Source organism: Psammomys obesus, unplaced genomic scaffold (assembly GCF_907164565.1).
Source record: "Psammomys obesus unplaced genomic scaffold, mPsaObe1.curated_primary_1811, whole genome shotgun sequence".
Taxonomy (NCBI): domain Eukaryota; kingdom Metazoa; phylum Chordata; class Mammalia; order Rodentia; family Muridae; genus Psammomys; species Psammomys obesus.
In genome coordinates this window covers 2,027,530-2,048,076 of record NW_026585687.1, presented here as the reverse complement: position 1 = coordinate 2,048,076, position 20,547 = coordinate 2,027,530, and the positions used below count along the sequence as shown (strand labels likewise).

General features: G+C 41.3%; 1 non-coding gene and 1 pseudogene across 1 annotated transcript; one reads left to right on the top strand and one right to left on the bottom strand.

Moving 5' to 3' along the window:
* Window positions 1–12,252: 12,252 nt before the first annotated feature.
* Window positions 12,253–12,359, bottom strand: LOC129665900 (U6 spliceosomal RNA). Its single transcript, XR_008718450.1, has one exon. It is a non-coding gene; the product is annotated as a U6 spliceosomal RNA (small nuclear RNA).
* A 7,889-nt stretch (window positions 12,360–20,248) lies between these two features.
* LOC129665985 (small nucleolar RNA SNORA17) lies at window positions 20,249–20,298 on the top strand (annotated as a pseudogene).
* Window positions 20,299–20,547: the final 249 nt, after the last annotated feature.

The window sequence follows — 20,547 nt, the reverse complement described above, 5'->3', positions numbered from 1 at the left end:
TTTACTGCATGGACTTAGAGGAATCAAACTGTATCTGACCACAAAGCTACCTCTCTGAGGACTAGCTCTTATATCAGAGGGGGCTATGCAAGCTGCCAGGGGAAAAAACAATCAATAGTCCCAAACAGCTGTGATGCCTATAAAGCACAACAATGACTAGCATGGTAAGATATCACCACGGGTGCAGTAGTGGGACTTATATGTTAGAGGTAATCAACAGCTATTTAATTGGATTTAAGACCAGCTATAAAAGAATGAGTTCATGCTTGGTACTATGAACCTGTCCAATTATCCATGCTTTGTAGATGATTGAGGAGAACCCACTATTGCCATTTTCTTAAACCAATAAATTTCTAGCTGCTTTATAAGCATGTACTCTTATACTCACAAAAAGAAACATCTTTGATGAAGGATGAGAGCTATAAGTAAATGTGAGTATATGGATCTCCATTTAGGGTGCAGCTAAAATTTATACTGTATTAAGACATTTTCTGTGTCTGTCTTTATTCTTGCATATCTTGTAGGCAGGGTCAATTTGGGGTTGAAGTTTTTTTGTGGGTGGATTGGTGTTCTCCTCCCTCTGCTCAGAGACTAGTCTACCTAGTGGGTGTCCTCTTCAGTCTCTATGGCCTCTGCTACTAGGAGTCTCTGCTTGAGTGCTCCACACATCCTCCCAGGAGTATTTCCTAACTTAGGTCTCTGGCTTGTCACAGAGACACCCCCACAATCAGTTTCTCTTTTCTCTACAGGTCCTTCTGTCCTCTCACCCTTCCTCTTCCTATTTCTGTTCTCCACTCTCTTAAACCTCTGCGGCCCCTTTCCTACCTCATGTGCTCTCTTCAGCCACTATCTCTGTCTATTCTATTTCCCCTTCTGGGTGAGAATTATACATCCTCCCTTGGATCCCCTCTGTCACTTATCTTCTTTGAGTCTGTGCCTTGTACTATCCTGTACCATATAGCTAAAATACACTTATAAGTGAGTATATACCATGTGTATCTTTCTGGGTCTGGGTAACCTCACTCAGGATGATCTTTTCTAGTTCCATCCATTTGCTTGCAGTTTCATGATTTCTTTGGTTTTAATAGCTGAGTAGTATTCCATTGTGTAAACGTATGTATGTATGTAAAATGGATACTTTCTGTATCCATTCTTCAGTTGAGGGACATGTAGGTTGTTTCCAGATTCTAGCTAATATGAATGAAGCTGCTATGAACATATAGTTGAACAAGTGTCCTTGTTGCATGGTGGAGTGTCTTTTGGGTATATACCCAGGAGTAGTATAGCTGGGTGTTGAGGTAAAGCTATTCCCAATTTTCTGAGAAAGCACCAGATTGATTTCCAAAGTGGTTGTACAAGTAGAACAAAGATTGAAGAAATGCCCAACCAATGCCTGGCCCAACCAAAGACCCACCCTATCTGAGAGGGCCAAGCCCTGATGATATGAAGTATGCTCTGCTAAACTTTCAGACGGGAGCCTGACAAAATTGTACTCTAAAAGGCACTACCCAACAGTTCCTCAAAACTGATGCCAAGACTCATAACCAAATATTGCATGATGCTTAGAGCATCTTGTGGAAAAGTGGGAGGAAAAAAGAAAAGGACCAGGAGGTGGCAGGAGCTTCACAAGAAGACCAACAAAGCCCACTAACCAGGGCCCAGAGGGGCTTGCTGAGACTGAAGCATCAACCAAGTACCATGCATGAACTTGGACCTAGGTCCCTTACAAAGAGGTAGCAGGTGGGCATCTTAGTCCTCATGTGGGAAGTAGGGACTGCATCAAACACGGACTCACTTGCCAGCTTTTTTATCATTTCCCCTTGGCGGGTCTGTCTTGACAGGCCACAGAGGAAGAGGATACACTCTGTACTAAAAAAACACTTGATGAGCTGGGGTGGATGGAAAAAGAAGCTCCCCTTTTCTGGAGAAAAGGAGAAAGTGGAGGGGGAGAGGGTGTGACTGGCAGGGGAGGAAGGATGGGGGATACAACAAGGATGTAAAGTGAGCAACAACAAAAAAAAAGAAAGTGAGAAAAAATATTTTCTGTGTCCCAAGAGTTCCCAACAAGATGCTCACTTGTACAATACCTGCAAAGACCACACCAGCTGACATGACAACATGAAAGGAGAAATATTTCACAAGACCTCATCCCTAGAAGAAGAGCTACAGGTAGTCACTGACTGTCGATGCTATAACATTATATATAAAGAGGGTATTGTGTTTGTGTATGAGAAGATCTCATGAAATCTGAAGCAGGTGGTTGGGAGAACATGGGAGAGTAGGAGAGGGAAAAGAGGTAGGAACAAGTTAGGAGCCTCCCACAGAGGGCCTCTGAAAGGCTCTGCCCTGCAGACTACAAAAGCAGATGTTGAGACTTATGACCAAACTTTGGACAGAATGCAGGGAATCTTATGAAAGAAGTGGGAAATAGTAAGATCTGGAGAGGACAGGAGGTCCACAAGGAGAGCAACAGAACCAAAAAATTTGAACACAGGTGTCTTCCCAGAGACTGATACTCCAACCAAGTACCATGCATGGAGATAACCTAGAACCCCTGCACAGATGTAGCCCATGGCAGTTCAGTGTTCAAGTGGGTTCCATAGTAATGAGAACAGGGACTGCCTCTGACATGAACTGATTGGCCTGCTCTTTGATCACCTCCCCCTGAGGGAGGATCAGCCTTACCAGGCCACAGAAGAAGACAATGCAGCCACTCCTGATGAGACTGAACAGACTAGGATCAGAGGGAAGGAAAAGAAACCCTCCCCTACCAGTGGACATGGGAAGGGGCATGCATGGAGAAAGGAGAGGAAGGGAAGGATTGGGAAGGGAGGAGGGAGGGAACTAGAGGGGGGATACAAAGTAAATAAAGTGTAATTAAAAATAAAATAAAAATTTAAAAAGTCCTATCTCGAGGAAGTGATATGGAAGGAGGTTGGAGAGAAATCAGATCAATTCCAGGTCCAAATGACTAGTGTCGTTTGTCTACTGTCCACAGATATTTGCATTTCCCCAGCCTGACATTGCAGAGTCCCCAGCTCTCCATGTGTATTTGCAGGAATTGTCACCCAGAGTGCATACCGTCCTTGTTTCTCCTCTTCATCTTCTCAGGGTCCCTAATATGATCAAGTAGTCCGGTGCCAGCTTTGCCCATCCACTTCTGCAGGCACAGGTCCTGGTAAATGGGTGGGGTCAAGGTCCTGAGAAAGGAGGGGCTTCACTGGTGGAAAGAGAAGACCCCCCTAGAGATGGGGGTTATTGGAAAGGAATGGAGGCTGAAGGGTCCGTTGTCATGAAGTGGGGAGGAGTGTTTGTCGGAATTCATTCTGTCACATCTCTTTCTTTCAGGTGTCCATCTTCTGTTCTCAGGACTGCCATATTGCCAACCCGGGTCCTATCACCTCCACCCGGATAAACATCTCCAACCAGAACCCTGCAGTCTACCCCAGGACCCAGACATCCCCAAGCAAGGCACAATTCTGGCTGATGTAGATAGACTAAAGGTCATGGATGCTGCTGAGGATCTCCTGATTCTACATAACTCCTCTGTGGCATACAAGAGACTTGCAACCCACCAGGTAGCTGGCTCCTTGAATGAGGAACTTGGAGTGGAAAGACTGGGGAAACTGGGGGGCTCATGCTGAGGGAGTGGTAGCTTGAGTTGGTGGTTTCCTTCCCTTGGAGGCCAGAGCCTGCAGCTCTCCACTATGGTTGAGAAGTGGCACCCAGGATCGGCTCAGTGAGCCTTCACTTATCAAGTGTTTTGCTCAGTGGCAGAGGGCCAGTGGCCAGAAGTCAAGGAAACTGTGAGGCCCTCAAGGTGGCAAGATCTTGCAGGAGGGCAGGCAGCAGATGAAGTGGAAGGAAGAGAAGTGGGTGAAAAGACTCCCAGTCTGCAGTTGTGTCTCAGTCCACAGCAGCCTGAGGAGACAACCGGGAGGATATGCACAGGCCCTCAGGATCTGGGAAAGGGGGAGACCATCATACCAACTCAGGACATTGTCCATCTGGACTTGAAACATGGGTGCCTTCCCAAGCTGAGGTTTGCCATCAAATCTCAGAGATCCATCAAGGAAGGGCTGTGTGTGTTCAGAGGAGACATTTGTAGCCAGAGGCTGGAAAGGAAGGTTGCTGGGTAAAACTGGGCAATGAAGAACAATGTGTGGGCTGGAAGCTACTCTAGGTGGATAACCTGGGACAAAGGATGCTAAATGAAGCTGGGGTGCTTGCATTTCACTGGGGTCTCTCTGGGTGGACAATGGGAACTATGCCAGAAACTCTGGCCAGGGGTGAAGGAATGCAGGACTCCTGTCAGAGACCCTGGAGTTGACCAACAGAACAAATATGGCTGGGACTGATGGAGGAGCCAGTGCTAGAGAGAAGGGATTTTCTGGCACATTAAGTGGCTGCAGTACTAGGCCCATCCTCACCCAATGAGGCCAGACACAGTAGCCTAGTTAAGGGAAAGGGATCCAAAGAGAGGCATCAGAGTCAGAGGAGAGCCCCCTCCAATTGGCGGACCAACATGAAGACTAAGATGCCCGTCTACTACATGTATGGAACAGGCCTGCTCGTTGGTCCCAGTGAAAATTTTAGTTCTGGTGCACTCTGCTATAACTAGAGAGCCAGGCTGTGACGTACTTGTGATAAGACTTTGCCTTTGCATCCTGTCTTCAGGTACTGATGGAGAGTGAAGGCTGTAGCTGTCCCACCTGTCACCGTCAAATCAGCCTACGTCCTCTGCTTCAATGACTGACAACTGGACATCTGGGTTTCACCCCCCGCCCTAGATTTAGCAAATCCAAAGAGGTAGCCTCGCCGAGGACTGCCTCTGGGATTACAAACACACATGTCTGGCTTCTAACATGGGGTCCGATGTGTAACCTCATGTATATAAGTCAAAGGCCTTCTCCATCTCTGCTCTGTTTCTCTCTCTCTCTCTCTCTCTTTCTCTCTGACTGTCTGCTTGTTTGTCTGTCTCTCTCTGTCTCTGTGTCTTTCTCTCAATCTTTCTGTCTGTCAGTCTCTGTAATCTTGGCAGATTTGTAGATGTATGTTTTAGAATTAAAGTTAGCATAAAAGTCATTATGTTTCATTATGGAATTTTTGAATAAATTATAGGTTAGCAGATCCTTTTCCTTCTTACACACTCCCACATGGCTACCCATGACCTATACTTGTAAATTCACAGCTTCAGTCCGTCGTTTTCTTCTTTTTTTTCCTGCATTTATTTATTCACTTTACATGGTTTTGTAGCCCCCTCTTCTCTCCTCCCAGTCCCCCCGTCCTCCTCAGAGAAAGAGAGGATTTTTTATGGATAGCAACCTGCCCTGGCACATTAAGTGGCTGCAGTACTAGGCCCATCCTCACCCAATGAGGCCAGACACAGTAGCCTAGTTAAGGGAAAGGGATCCAGAGAGAGGCATCACAGTCAGAGGAGAGCCCCCTCCAGTTATTGGCGGACCACCATGAAGACTAAGATGCCCATCTATTACATGTATGCAAGGGTCTCAGACCAGTCCATGTATGATCTTTGGACTGGTTCTCTCTCATGGGGTGGGTCTCAAGGAGGGCCATTCCCTCACTCTTTACTCCATCTTTGTCCTTGCACATCTTGTAGGCAGAAGAAATTTGGGGTCAGAGGTTTCATGGGTGGTTTACTGTTCTTATTCCTCCACTGGAAGTCCTTTCGGGTTAAAGGATGTGGCCAGTTCAGGTGCCATATCCTCCTGCTGCTAGGAGTCACAGCTATGGTAGTCTCATAGAGTTCCTCTCTCCCAGTTCTCTGGCATGTCCCAGAGATGCCCCCCTACCTCCTATTTCTGTTCGTTCAAAGGGCTCTCTTTCTCTGACTCTCCCTACTCCCAATACCCACCCATGCTCCCTTCTCCTATTCAGTTTCGTCTCTCCATCCACTTCAAGTGCTTATTTTATTTCCCATTATGAAAGAAATTCAAGCATTCTCCCTTGGAACCTCCTTGTTACTTAGCTTCCTTTGGTTTGTGGACCATAGTATTTTTATTTTGTACTTTATGGCTAATATCCGCTGATAAGTGAGTTCATACAATGCGTGTCCTTCTGGGTCTGTGTTACTTCACTCAGGATGATGTTTTCTAGTTCCATCCATTTGCCTGCAAATTGCATGATGTCTTCATTTTTAATAGCTGAGTAGTATTCCATTTTGTAAATGCACAGTTCCTTTATATATTCTTCACTTCAGGGACATCTGGGTTGTTTTCAGTTTCTGGCTAATATGAATAAAGCTGCTATGAATATAAGTTGAGCAAGTGCCCTTGTGATATGGTTGAGTATCTTTTGGGTATATGCCCAGTAGGCTTATAGCTGGGTCTTGTAGTAGAGCTATTCCTAATTTTCTGAGAAAGCCCCAGCTCGATTTCCAAAGTGGTTGTACAAGTTTGCACTCCCACCAGCAATAAAGGAGAGGTCCCCTTTCTCCATATTCCTGCCAGCATGTACTGTCACTTGAGTTTTTGATCTTAGCCATTCTGAAGGATATAAGATGGAATCTCAGTCGTTTTTATTTGCATTCCCCTGAAAACTAGGTACTTTGAACATTTCTTTACGTGCTTCTTGGTCACTAGAGATTACTCTGTTGAGAATTTTCTGTTTAGCTCTGTACCCCATATAATTGGATTATTTTCTTTGTTGGTGTTTAATTTCTTGAGTTCTTTATATCTTTGGATATTAGCCCTCTGTTGGATGTAGGGTTGGTGAAGCTCTTTTCTCATTATGTAGGCTGACATTTTGTTCTATTGAAGGAATCCTTTACATTGGAAAAGCTTTTCAGTTTCATGAAGTCCTATTTATTAATTGTTGATCTTAGTGCCTTAGCCGTAGGTGTTCTGTTCAGAAAGCAGTGTCCTGTACCAATGAGATTAAGGTTATTCCTCACTTTTTCTTCTGTGAGATTTAATGTATCAGATTTTATATTGAGTTCTTTGATGCATTTGGACTTGAGTTTTGTGAAGGGTGATAAATATATCTATTTTCATTTTTCTACACACAGAGACTCAGTTAGAGCAGTACCATTTGTTGAAGATACTGTTGTGTAATTCTTCTATTGTATACTTTTTGGCTTCTTTATCAAAAATCAAGTGTCCATAGGTGTGAGGATATATTTCTTGCTTTTGTTATTAGATTCAAGTGATCAAACTATCTATTTTTATGCCAAGCCAAGTGATTTTTATTATTTATTGCTCTGTAGTACAGCTTGAAACTGGGAATGGTGATACACTCAGAAATTCTTTTATAGTACAGAATTGTTTTAGCTATCCTGGATTTTTAAAATTTTTGTTTATGGAGTTAAAGATAGCTTATTTAAGTTCTGTAAACAATTGTGTTAGAATTATTTTGAAAATTACATGGACTCTGTATATTGCTTTTGGTAAGATACTAACATTTTTACTATGTTAATCCTACGTGAAAACTTTCCATCTTCTGATACCTTCTTTGATTTCTTCAAAGACTTGAAGTTCTTGTCATATAAGTCTTTAACTAGCTTTGTTATGGTTACACTAAGATATTTTATATTATTTGTGGCTATTATGAAGGGTGTTGTTTCCCTTATTTCTTTCTCAGCACATTAATCATTTGTATAAAGGAGGGCTACTGAATATTTTTAAGTTAATCTTTTATTTAGCCACTTTTCTAAAGGTATTTATCAGCTGTAGGAGTTCGGTGCTAGATTCTGAGGGTCAATTATCTATCCTATCCTATTTTCTTTTTTTTAATTTTTTATTTAACTTTCATTAGTTACACTTTATTCATTTTGTATCCCCCATAAGCCCCTCCCTCCTCCCCTCCCGGTCCCCCCTCCCCCCCTTTCTGCATGCATGCCCCTCCCCAAGTCCACTGATAGGTGAGGTCCTCCTCTCCTTCCTTCTGATCTTAGTCTATCAGTTCTCATCAGAAGTGGCTGCATTGTCAGGGTTCTAGGTTATCTCCATGAATAGTCCTTGGTTGGAGACTGAGTCTCTGGGAAGTTCCCTGTGTTCAAATTTTCTTGTTCTGTTGCTCTCCTTGTGGAGTTCCTGCCCTCTCCAGCTCTTACTATTTCCCACTTCTTACATAAAATTCCATTCACTCTGCCCATCAGTTGGCCATCAAGCTCAGCATCTGCTTTGACAGTCTGCACAGCAGAGGCTTTCAAAGGCCCTCTGTGGCAGGTTCCTAGGTTGTTTCCTGTTTTCTTTTTCTTCTGATGTCCATCCTCTTTGCCTTTTAGGATGGGGATTGCTTAGTTTGTTTAGATATACAGATTTTAGTGGGTTTATTCTATGTTGTATGTTTATATGAGTGAGTATATACCATGTGTGTCTTTTTGCTTCTGGGACAATTCATTCAGGATGATCCTTTCCAGGTCCCACCATTTACCTGCAAATTTCATGATTTCCTTATTTTTCATTGCTGAGTAATACTCCATTGTATAGATGTACCACAGTTTCTGCATCCATTCTTCAGTTGAGGGGCATCTGGGTTGTTTCCAGCTTCTGGCTATTACAAATAAAGCTGCTACAAACATGGTTGAGCAAATGTCCTTTTTGTGTACTTGAGCCTCTTTTGGGTATATACCTAGGAGTGGTATGGCTGGATCTTGAGGAAGCGCTATTCCTAGTTGTCTGAGAAAGCGCCAGATTGATTTCCAGAGTGGTTATACAAGGTTACATTCCCACCAGCAGTGGAGAAGGGTTCCCCTTTCTCCACAACCTCTACAGCATGTGTTGTCCCTTTAGTTTTTCATCTTGGCATTCTGATGGGTGTAAGGTGAAATCTCAGGGTTGTTTTGATTTGCATTTCCCTAATGGCTAATGAGGTTGAGCATTTCTTTAAGTGCTTCTCTGCCATTCGATATTCCTCTACAGAGAATTCTCTCTTTAGCTCTGTTCCCCATTTTTTAAGTGGATTACTTGGTTTGCTGCTTTTCAGCTTCTTTAGTTCTTTATATATACAGGATATGAGTCTTCTGTCAGATAAAGGGTTAGTGAAGATTCTTTCCCAATCTGTAGGCAGTCGCTTTGTTTTAATGACAGTGTCCTTTGCTTTACAGAAGCTTTTCAGTTTCATGAGGTCCCATTTATTGATTGTTGCTCTTAGAGCCTGTGCTGTTGGTGTTCTGTTCAGGAAGTTGTCTCCTGTACCAATGAGTTCTAGGGTATTCCCCACTTTTTTTTCTAGCCGATTTAATGTGTCTGGTTTTATGTTGAGGTCTTTGATCCACTTGGACTTCAGTTTTGTGCAGGGTGATAAGTATGGATCTATTTTCATTTTTCTACATGTAGACATCCAGTTGGACCAGCACCATTTGTTGAAGATGCTGTCTTTTTTCCATTGTATGATTTTGGCATCTTTGTCAAAAATCAGGTGTTCATAAGCATGTGGGTTTATTTCTGGGTCTTCTGTTCGATTCCATTGATCCACCATTCTGTTTCTATGCCAGTACCATGCAGTTTTTATAACTGTTGCTCTATAGTACAGCTTGAGATCAGGGATGGAGATGCCTCCAGATCTTTTATTGTAGAGGATTGTTTTAGCAATTCTCGGTTTCTTGTTATTCCATATGAAGTTGAGAATTTTTCTTTACAGGTCTGTAAAGAATTGTGTTGGCAATTTGATGGGAATTGCATTAAATCTGTAGATTGCTTTTGGTAAGATGGCCATTTTTACTATGTTAATCCTGCCAAGCCATGAGCACGGGAGATCTTTCCATCTTCTCATATCTTCCTCTAATTCTTTCTTCAGAGACTTGAAATTTTTTTCATAAAAGTCTTTGACTTGCTTGGTTAGGGTTACACCAAGGTACTTAATGTCATTTGTGGCTATTGTGATGGGTGTTATTTCTCTAATTTCTTTCTCAGCCCTTTTGTCTTTTGTATACAGGAGTGCTACTGATTTTTTTTTTAGTTAATTTTGTATCTGGCCACTTTGCTGAAGGTGTTTATCAGCTGTAGGAGTTCCCTGGTAGAGTTTTTGGGGTCACTCATGTATACTATCATATCATCTTCAAATAGTGATAATTTGACTTCTTCCTTTTTCATCTGTATCCCCTTGATCTCCTTCAACTGTCTTATTGCTCTAGCAAGGACTTCCAGCACTGTGTTGAAGAGATATGGAGAGAGTGGGCAGCCTTGTCTTGTCCCTGATTTCAGTGGGATTGCATTAAGTTTCTCTCTGTTCAGTTTGATGTTGGCTATAGGCTTGCTGTATATCGCCTTTACTATGTTTAGATATGTGCCTTGTATCCCTGATCTCTCCAATACTTTAAACATGAATGGATGCTGGATTTTGTCATATGCTTTTTCAGCATCTAGGGAGATTATCATGTGGTTTTTTTCTTTCAGTTTGTTAATATGGTGGATCACATTGATGGATTTCCGTATATTGAACCACCCCTGCATACCTGGGATGAAGCCTACTTGGTCATGGTGGATGATATCTTTGATGTGTTCTTGGATTCGGTTTGCAAGTATTTTGTTAAGTATTTTTGCACCAATGTTCATAAGGGAGATTGGCCTGAAATTCTCTTTCTTTGTTGAGTCTTTGTGAGGTTTAGGAACCAAGGTGACTGTGGCTTCATAGAAGGAGTTTGGTAATGTTCCTTCTGTTTCTATTTTGTGGAATAGTTTGAAAAGAATTGGAGTTAGCTCTTCTTTGAAGGTCTGGTAGAATTCTGCGCTGAAGCCATCTGGTCCTGGGCTTTTTTTGGATGGGAGACTTTTGATGACTGCTTTTATTTCTTTGGGGGAAATAGGACTATTTAATTGATTTACCTGGTCCTGATTCAGCTTTGGTAAGTCAAATCGATCAAGAAAATTGTCCATTTCATTTAGCTTTTCAAATTTTGTGGCATATAGACTTTTGAAGTAAGTCCTAATGATTGTTTGGATTTCCTCAGTGTCTGTAGTTATGTCCCCCTTTTCATTTCTGATTTTGTTGATTTGGGTGGTGTCTCTCTGCCTTTTAGTTAGCTTGGCTAAGGGTTTGTCCATCTTGTTGATTTTCTCAAAGAACCAGCTCTTGGTTTCATTGATTCTTTGAATTGTTTTATTTGTTTCTAATTGATTGATTTCAGCCCTGAGTTTGATTATTTCCAGCCATCTACTCCTTTTTGGTGTGTCTGCTTCTTCTTTTTCTAGGGTTTTTAAGTGAGCCATTAAGTAGCTTGAATGAGATGTCACGAATTTCTTCTTGAAGGCACTTAGTGCTATGAACTTTCCTCTTAGCACTGCTTTCATTGTGTCCCACAAGTTTGGGTATGTTGTGTCTTCATTTTCATTGAGTTCTAGAAAGGCTTTAATTTCTTTCTTTATTTCTTCCATGACGCAGCTGTCATTTAGTAACAAGTTGTTTAGTTTCCATGTGTGTGTAGGCTTTTTGCTATTTCTGTTGTTGTTGAAGTCCAGCTTTATTCCATGGTGATCAGACAGGATACAAGGGATTATTTCAGTCTTCTTGTATCTGTTGAGGCTTCCTTTGTGACCAACTATATGGTCTATTTTGGAGAAGATTCCATGAGGTGCTGAGAAGAAGGTAAATTCTTTTGTGTTTGGGTGTAAAGTTCTGTAAATGTCTGTGAGGTCCATTTGATTCATGACCTCTGTCAGAGTTATTGTTTCTTTGTTTAATTTCTGTTTTGTTGACCTGTCCTTTGTTGAGAGTGGGGTGTTGAAGTCTCCCACTATTAATGTGTGGGAATCTACATGTGGTTTAAATTTTATCAATGTTTTTTTTACAAATGTGGGTGCTCTTGTAATTTGGGCATATGTGTTCAGGATTGTGATGTCTTTCTGGTGGAATTTTCCCTTGATGAGTATGAAGTGTCCTTCCCCATCTCTTTTTACTAATTTTGTTTCAAAGTCTATTTTATCAGATATTAGAATGGCTACTCCTGCTTGTTTCTTGGGTCCATTTGCTTGGAAAGTGGTCTTCCAACCTTTTACCCTCAGGTAATGTCTATCTTTGTGCCTTAGGTGTGTTTCTTGTATGCAACAGATTGCTGGGTTTTGTTTACATATCCATTCTGTTAATCTGTGTTTTTTATTGGAGAGTTGAGTCCACTGATGTTGAGAGAGATTAATGACCAGCAGCTGTTAGATCCTTTGATTTTGATGTTGGCTGTGGTCATAAGGTTGTGTGCTTGGTTGCTTTTTGTTTTACTGTAGTAAGGTTAATTATTCCTGTGTTTTTTTGACAGAAGCTAATTTTCTTGGGTTATATTTTCTCTTCCAGTGTCTTAAAAATATGGAACGCTTCATGAATTTGCCTGTCATCCTTACGCAGGGGCCATGGTAATCTTCTCTGTATTGTTTCAATTTTAGTATATGTGCTGCCGAAGTGAGCACGCTATCCTATTTTCTGTGAATAGCAAGTAATACTTTGATTTCTTTTCTTTTTTTTTTTTAATACTTTGATTTCGATGGTGGAGTACCCTGATAGATTTTCATATGTTGAACCATGCCTGCATCTCTTGGATGAAGTTTACTTGATCATGGCAGATGATGCTTTTGATTTTTTCTTGGATTCAGTTTTTGAGTATTTAATTGACTATTTTTGCATCCATATTCATAAGGGAGATTGGTGTGTAATTTTCTTTCTTGTTCGAATCTTGTGTGGTTTAGGTATCAGGGTGACTGTGGCTTCATAGAATGGGTTTGGCAATGTTCCTTCTACTTCTATTTTGTGGAATAGTTTGAGAAGTGTTGGTATTAGCTCTGCTTTGAAAGTCTGGTAGAATTCTGTGCTAAAACCATCTGGCCCAGGCCTTTTTTTATTTTTTATTAATTACACTTTATTCATTTTGTATCCCCCCATAACCCCCTCCCTCCTCCCCTCCTGATCCCACCCTCCCTCCCCTTTCTGCATGCATGCCACTCCCCAAGTCCACTGATAGGGGAGGTTCTCCTCTCCTTTCTGATCTTAGTCTATCAGTTCTCATCAAAAGTGGCTGCATTGTCCTCTACCTTGGCCTGGTAAGACTGCTGCACCCTCAGGGGGAGGTGATCAACGAGCAGGCCAATCAGATTATGTCAGAGGCAGTCCCTCTTCCCATTACTATGTAACCCACTTGGACACTGCACTGCCATGGGCTACATCTGTGTAGGGGTTCTAGGTTATCTCCACGAATAGTCCTTGGTTGGAGTATGAGTCTCTGGGAAGTTCCCTGTGTTCAAATTATCTTGTTCTGTTGCTCTCCTTGTGGAGTTCCTGTCCCTTTTTTAATTTTTTAGTTTGGGAGACTTTTAACGACTGCTTCTATCTATTCTCTTATTGGTTATTGGTCCATTTAAATTGTTTAGCTAATCTTGGCTTAAGGTTGATAAGTGGTATCTATGAAAACAAATGTTCATTTACTTTAGAGTTTCCAGTTTGGGGAAGTACAGGTTTTTGAAATAAGACCTAATGATTCTTTGGATTTCTTCAGTGTCTGTTATGTCCCTCTGGTCTTTTCTGCGTTTATTATTTTGGGCACACTCTCTCTGCCTTGTAGTTGGTTTGGTAAAGGGTGTGTATATCTTTTTTATTTCCTCAGTGAACCAGCTTTTGGTTTGTTGATTCTGTTTATCATACTCTCACTGTTTCTACTTCATTGATTTCAGCCATGAGTTTGATTATTTCCTGGAGTCTGCTCCTCTTGAGTGTGTTTGCTTCTTTTTGTTCTAGAGCTTCTGGGTGGGATGTTAATTTCCTAGAATGAGATCTGTTCAATTTCTTTATGAAAGCACTTAGTGCTTTGAAGTTTACTCTTAGCACTGCTTTCATTGTGTCCCATATGTTGGGGCATATTATGCCTTCATTTTCATTGCATTTCTAGAAAACCTTTAATTTCTTCTCTTACTCAGTGATCATTTAGTAAAGATTTGTTCAGTTTCTATGAATCTGTAGGCTTTCTGTTGTTTGGAAGTACAGCTTTAATCCATGGTGGATTAATACAAGTATCTGCTGAGGCTTGCTTTGTGACTAACTATGTTGTCAGTTTTGGAGCAGGTTCCCTGAGGCGCTGAGAAGAAGGTATATTCTTTTATGTTTGGTTGAAATGTTCTGTACATATCTGTTAGGTACTTTTGAATCATAACATCTGTGAGTTTTCTTATTTCTCAGTTTAATTTCTATCTTGATGGTCCATCCACTAGTGAGAGACGGGTGTTGAAGTCTTCTAGTATTAATGTGTGATGTTCCTTGTGTGATTTAAGCTTTATTAATGTTTCTTTTAAGAATGTGAGTACCCGGCTCCACAGTCTATTCCGAGTATGTTCAAGAAATGCTCTCCCTGACAGAGAGAGGATTCATGGTTCTCGCTCCCACTAGATGCCTTCCTTCGCTGGAGGAGAAAAGAGGACCAAAAAAAGTACGTGCATGACAGAAACAACGTGTTGCTTCCCCTTGTACCTTTACAAGGTGTCTCATTCAGACAGCCAAGCTAGAACCTAACACAGGACACATGGGCAGTGGGAAGTTCTAGAGTAAGGTACTTGCCATGGTGTTACTAAATGTCTGAATTGAGAACTTAAAATTAAAAAAATGTGGGCAGCCTTGCACTTAGGGCATAGATGTTCAGAATTCAGACATCATCTTGGTGGATTTTTCCTTTGATGAGTATCAAGTGTCCTTCTTCATCTCTTTTGATTAATTTTGGTTGAAAGCCTATTTTAGTAGATATTAGAATGGCTTTTCCACCTTGCTTCTTGGGTCCATTTGCTTGGAATACATTTTTCAGCCCTTTACTCTCTGGTAATGTCTCTTTTTTGTTGCTGAGGTGTATTTCTTGTGTGCAACAGAATAATGAATCCATTTTTCACATCAATTATGCTAGCCTTTGTCTTTTTATTGGAAAATTGAGTCCATTGATGTGGAGGGGTGTTAATGACCAATGATTGGTAATTCCTGTTATTCTGATGTTGGTGGCAGTAGAGTTTATGTATGTGTGTGTGCTTTGCTTCTTTTGTTTTTGCTGGTGTGGGATTATTTAGTTTCTGTGTTTTCTTGGATGTAGTTGACCTCCTTGGGATGGGTTTTCCTTCTGGTATTTTCTATAGGGCTGTATTTGTGGTATTGTTTAAATTTGGTTTTGTCCTGGTCTATCTGGTTTTTCAATTTGTGATTAAGAGTTTTGCTAGATATAGTAGTCTAGGTTGGGATCTGAGGTCCCTTAGAGGTTGTGAGACATCTGTCTATCTCTTTCTAGCTTTTAGTGTCTTTGTTTTGAAACTGGGTATAATTCTGATAGGTCTGCCTTTGTGAGTTACTTGGCTTTTTCCCTTGCATCTTGTTCTAAATTAATTATTTTTTTTATAAATTACAGTTTATTCACTTTGTATCCCCTCTGTAGCTCCCTCCCTCATCCCCTCCCAATCCCACCCTCCATCCCTTATCTCTTTCTATGCCCCAAGTCCACTTATAGGGGAGGTCCTCCTCCCCTTCCCTCTGACCCTAGCCTATCAGGTCTCATCAGGACTGGCTGCATTGTCTTCCTCTGTGGCCTGATAAGGCTGCACCCCTCCCCAGGTGGAGGTGATCAAAGAGCCAGCCATGAGTTCATGTCAGAGACAGTCCCTATTCCCATTATTAGGGAACTTACTTGGAGACTGAGCTGCCATGGCTTACATCTCTGCAGAGGTTCTAGGTTATATCCATGCATGGTCCTTGGTTGCAGTATCAGTCTCAGGAAAGACCCGGGGCCCAGATTTTTTTTAATGTGTTGTTCACCTTGTGGAACTCCTGTCCCCTGCAGGTCTTTCTATATCCCCCTTCTTTCATAAGATCCCCTGCACTCTGCCCAATGTTTGGCTATGGGTTTCAGCATCTTCTTCGACACGTTGCTAGGTAGAGTCTTTCAATGGCCTTCTGTGGTAGGTTCCTGTCCTGTTGCCTGTTTTTTCCCTCGTCTGTTCCATTTGCCTTTCTGAGTGAGGATTGATCATCTTACCCAGGGACATCCTTCTTGATTAGCTTCTTTGGGTGTACAGATTTTAGTATGTTTATCTTATATGATATGTCTAGTATCCACTTATAAGTGAGTATATACCATGTGTGTCTTTCTGCTTCTGGGATACCTCACTCAGAATGATCTTTTCTAGTTCCCACCATTTGCCTGCAAATTTCTTGATTTTCTTGTTTTTAATAGCTGAATAGTATTCCATTGTGTAAATGTACCACAATTTCTGTATCACTTCTTCAGTTGGGGGACATCTGGGTTGTTTCCAGATTCTGGCTATTACAAATAAAGCTGCTACAAACAAGGTTGAGCAAATGTGTCCTTGTATACTTGAGGATGTTTTGGATATATGCCTAGGAGTGCTACAGTTGATCTTGAGGAAGCACTATTTCTAAATGTCTGAGAAAGCACCAGATTGGTTTCCAAAGTGGTTGTACAAGTTTACATTTCCACCAGCAATGGAGGATGGTTCCCCTTTCTCCATATCCTCTCCAGCATGTATTGTCACTTGAGTTTTTGATCTTAGCTATTCTGATGGGTGTAAGGTGAAATCTCAGGGTCATTTTGATTTCCCTTTCAGCTTTTAATATTCTTTGTTCTATAAATTTTGTGTATTGATTATTATATGGTGGAAGGGTTTTCTTTTCTGATACAATCTAATTTGTGTTCTGTATGTGTCTTGTGTGTTTATAGGCATTTCCTTCTTTAGGTTGAGGATTTTCTTTTATACTTTCATTGAAAATATTTTATGGTCCTGTGAGCTAGAGACTCGTCACCTTCTTCTATTCCTATTATTCTTAGGTTAGGTCTTTTCCTAGTATCAAAGATTTCCTGGATGTTGTGTGTCAGGAATTATTTAGACTTAACATGTTCTTTGATGTATCCATTTCCTCTATCATATCTTCTATGCCTGAGATTCTTCTACCTCTTGTATTCTGTTTGTTGGTGATGCTTGTGTCTGTTGTTCCTGTTCTTTTCCCCAATTTTCTATCTCTATGATTCTCTTTGCTTGTGTTTTCATTATTGCTTCTAGTTCCACTTTCATGTCTTAGCAGTTTTATTCATTTGCTTCACTGGTTTATTTGTGTTTTCCTGTATTCTTTTAAGGTGTTAATTTGTTTCCTCTTTAAAGACCTTGTTTGTGTTTCCCTGTATTTCTTTAAGAGATTTATTAATTGCCCCTTTTTAAAAAGTCAATTAATTACAGTTTATTCACTTTTCATCTCAGCTGCAGCCTCCTCCCTGATTCCCTCCTAATCTCACCCTCACTCCCTCTTTTCCTCCCATGCCCTTCCCCAACTTCATTGGTAGGTGAGGTCCTCCTCCTCTTTCCTCTGACCCTAGCCTATCAGACCTCATTAGGACTGGCTGCATTATCTTCTTCTGTGGCCTGGTAAGGTGCTCCCCACTAGGGGGAGGTGATCAAAGAGTCAGCCACTGAGTTCAGGTCAGAGACAACCCTTTTTCCCATTACTAAGAAACCTACTGGATACTGAGCTGCCATGGGCTACATCTGTGCAAGGGTTCTAGGTTATTCATTTCCTCTTTACATCTTCATAAAATTGGATTCAAGGTCATTTTCTTGTGCTTCAGTTGTGTAAAGATACACATGGCTTGCTGTAGTCAGATTGCTGTGCTCTGAATATTGTCCTGCATCTTGTTAATTGTGTTCTTATGCTGGTCTTTAACCATCTTGTTGTCCTTGAATATTCCTGGTGTGGTAGGTATCAGTAAGGTGGGCATAACCTGGATGTTCCTGGTATAGCATGCCTTCAGTGGGTAATCTTGGGCTGGATGTTCTGGTGCATCGGGCCAGGTTTGATAGCCAGACAAGAGATTTGGATATTCCTGGAGTCCTCATGAATGTGGGGAATGGGCTTTGGAACATAGCTAGCAGCTCACCTCTGTGGCTGGGCCCCAGGTGGTTCCAACAGGGAGGGGCTTGGCAGGACAGTGTGGGAGTGTCCAAACTGGATGTTTTGGGGCCCTGCAAGTCTCCTCTGGAATGTGAGCAATGGGGCTCAGAGGACAGAGTGCAACTCATCTCTGCTGACTCTGTCCTAGGTAGACCTGGTGGGGAGTGGAATGGTATGACAGGGTGGGAATTTCTAACCTAAATGTACCTGGGGCCTTACAGGTCTTCTCAAGAATGTAGGCAGTGGTGTCCAGAGAACTTCAGTCTCTTTCTATAGACACTTTTCCCCCCCGCAGGGATACAAGGGACAATATACTAATTCTAACAAAATAACCAGTGGCTAGTGACCAGGTCTCATTCTCAGAAGTTTCACACTGACAGAAGTCCACACTCAGAAGCACCTCTTGAAGCTGTTTTTTGCTTATTTTTTGCCATGACAGATACCTCATGCTTCCATCCAAGGTTCCTGAATGATGCCAAAGAGAAACTCTCTCTCTCTCTCTCTCTCTCTCTCTCTCTCTCTCTCTTTCTCACACATGCACGCACCCCCCCCCAGTGCAAACAACAACAAAATAACAGGAATTAATGATCTTTGTTCATGATATTTCTCAATATCCGTGGACTCAATTCTCCAATAAAAAGACACAGGCTAACAGAATGCACGTGAAAATAGAATCTATCCTTCTGCTGCATACAAGAACTACAGCACAATATCAAAGACAGAAATTCCTTAAAAGTTAAGAGATAGTAAAATATTTTCCAAGCTAATGGACCTAAGAAGTAAGCTGGGTTGCCATCCTAATATCTATGAAAATAGACTTCAAACCAAAATTAATCAAAAGAAACAGAGATGGACACCTCATACACATCAAACAAAAATTTCAACAAGTCAACCTTTCAACTATTAACATCTACACCCAAAATTCAAGAGCACCCACATTTGTAAAAGAAACATTACTAAGGCTTAAATCACACAGTGCACCTCACAGATTACTGGTGGGAGACTTCAATACCCCACTCTCACCAATGGATGGGTTATCCAGACAAAAACTAAACAGAGAAATAATAGAACTAACAGACATTATGAAACAAATGGACCTACCAGATATCTACAGAACATTTCACCCAAACACAAAAAAATATACCTTCTTCTCAGCACTTCATGGAACTTTCTCTAAAATTTACCACATACTTGCGTATGAAATTAATGATAGCTCATTAAAGGTCTGTAAATTGGAGGAGTAGTGAGAAAGGAATATATATTGTATGTTATATACTTTGATAATATTTTACACAATTGCACTATATATTATGTACTATATAATATACAAGACATATTGTATGAGGCAAAAATCTATTTTTAATAAAATTCAAACAAATAAAAAAAACTACAATGGGTAATCAAAAATGGATAAAGAATAGGAAGCTGATGCCTGGTCCTCCACAGTTTCTATGATAAAAAGAAAGACATTCATAATACGATAAATTTTTTTGAAGAAAAGAAGTATCATGTCAGTGCCTCCCAGGACGGAAAGACAGGAAACAGCTAGGCAAGTGTTGAGCAGACAAAAGCTCCTGGTATATAGAAAATAATCTCTCCACAATTAAGGTAGAGTTTTAAAAACAAAGCTCGGTTCCTATTAGAATTCTGGAAATAAAGGGGGACTTGAGGCAGAGGTCTCCGCTGTTAACAAATGCAGCTGCTTTGCTCTAGAATGTAAGCCACATTGCATGCTTAATTTTAGAATATGCCAAAGAATACACTATCCCTCTGTGGTATACACTTTTTTTTTAAAAGTAAGCTTAGCTAGCAATGTGTGGAAGAATCTATAAATGCCATGCTTTCTGTCCACAAAAGAGTGACTAGAGCCACAAATTCTTTCATGCAGACACAGTATATTTGTGACTTTTGAAATAGACATTTGAAATCTCCAGAAGGGATGTTTATTAATCTTTTAATAGAAGTGGGCAAAGGATGAACAAACAGGAAAGGAATGAAAGAATGAGAGCTGAAAGCAAGGAAGAGAAGCATACCGACAGGGAAGGAGGTAGGGAGACTGAGAGGATGAAGGGATGAAGGAAAGGCTAAAGGAAGCACAGAAGGGGAAATCAAGAAGCAAGCATTTTCATCAAAAAAGGTTGGTGACATTTTACTAAAAGCAGCAACAACTTAAGCAAAACCTCCAACCCCCATCCTTATTAGACTGCCTTCTGGTAAGCCGAACCAGCGACAACAACAAGAACAGCAACATGTAAACAGTTTTTCAATGAACTCAGACTCAGAGAAAAGTCCCAGAATGTAGCTGTGTATCTTCTAACATAATGACATTTAGTCTGGAGGCTGACTTTGGGAACATTGCATCAGTTTGAGTCAAGCGCCCTGGCCTAGAAGCCTTGCAGGTGTGGCTGCTGTGTCACCTGTGTGTCAGTAGGTGGCACTGTTCTGACCTGTGACTATCTGAATACTTAGTAGCCTAACATTCCCAGAGAAAAAGCTAGTCTGAGATGACCAGCAGTCCTTCAGCAGGGGTCTCAAGTGGAGCCAACCTAAGATGACCACCACTGCACTGTGCAGGTCCCGATGGCTCCCAGAACTAGGAGCAAGACAGACCAGAAGAATGCCACCTGAGACTGAGTGTCCCAGGCAGGAGTGAGCCCTAGACAGAGGACCCTCACACGAGGT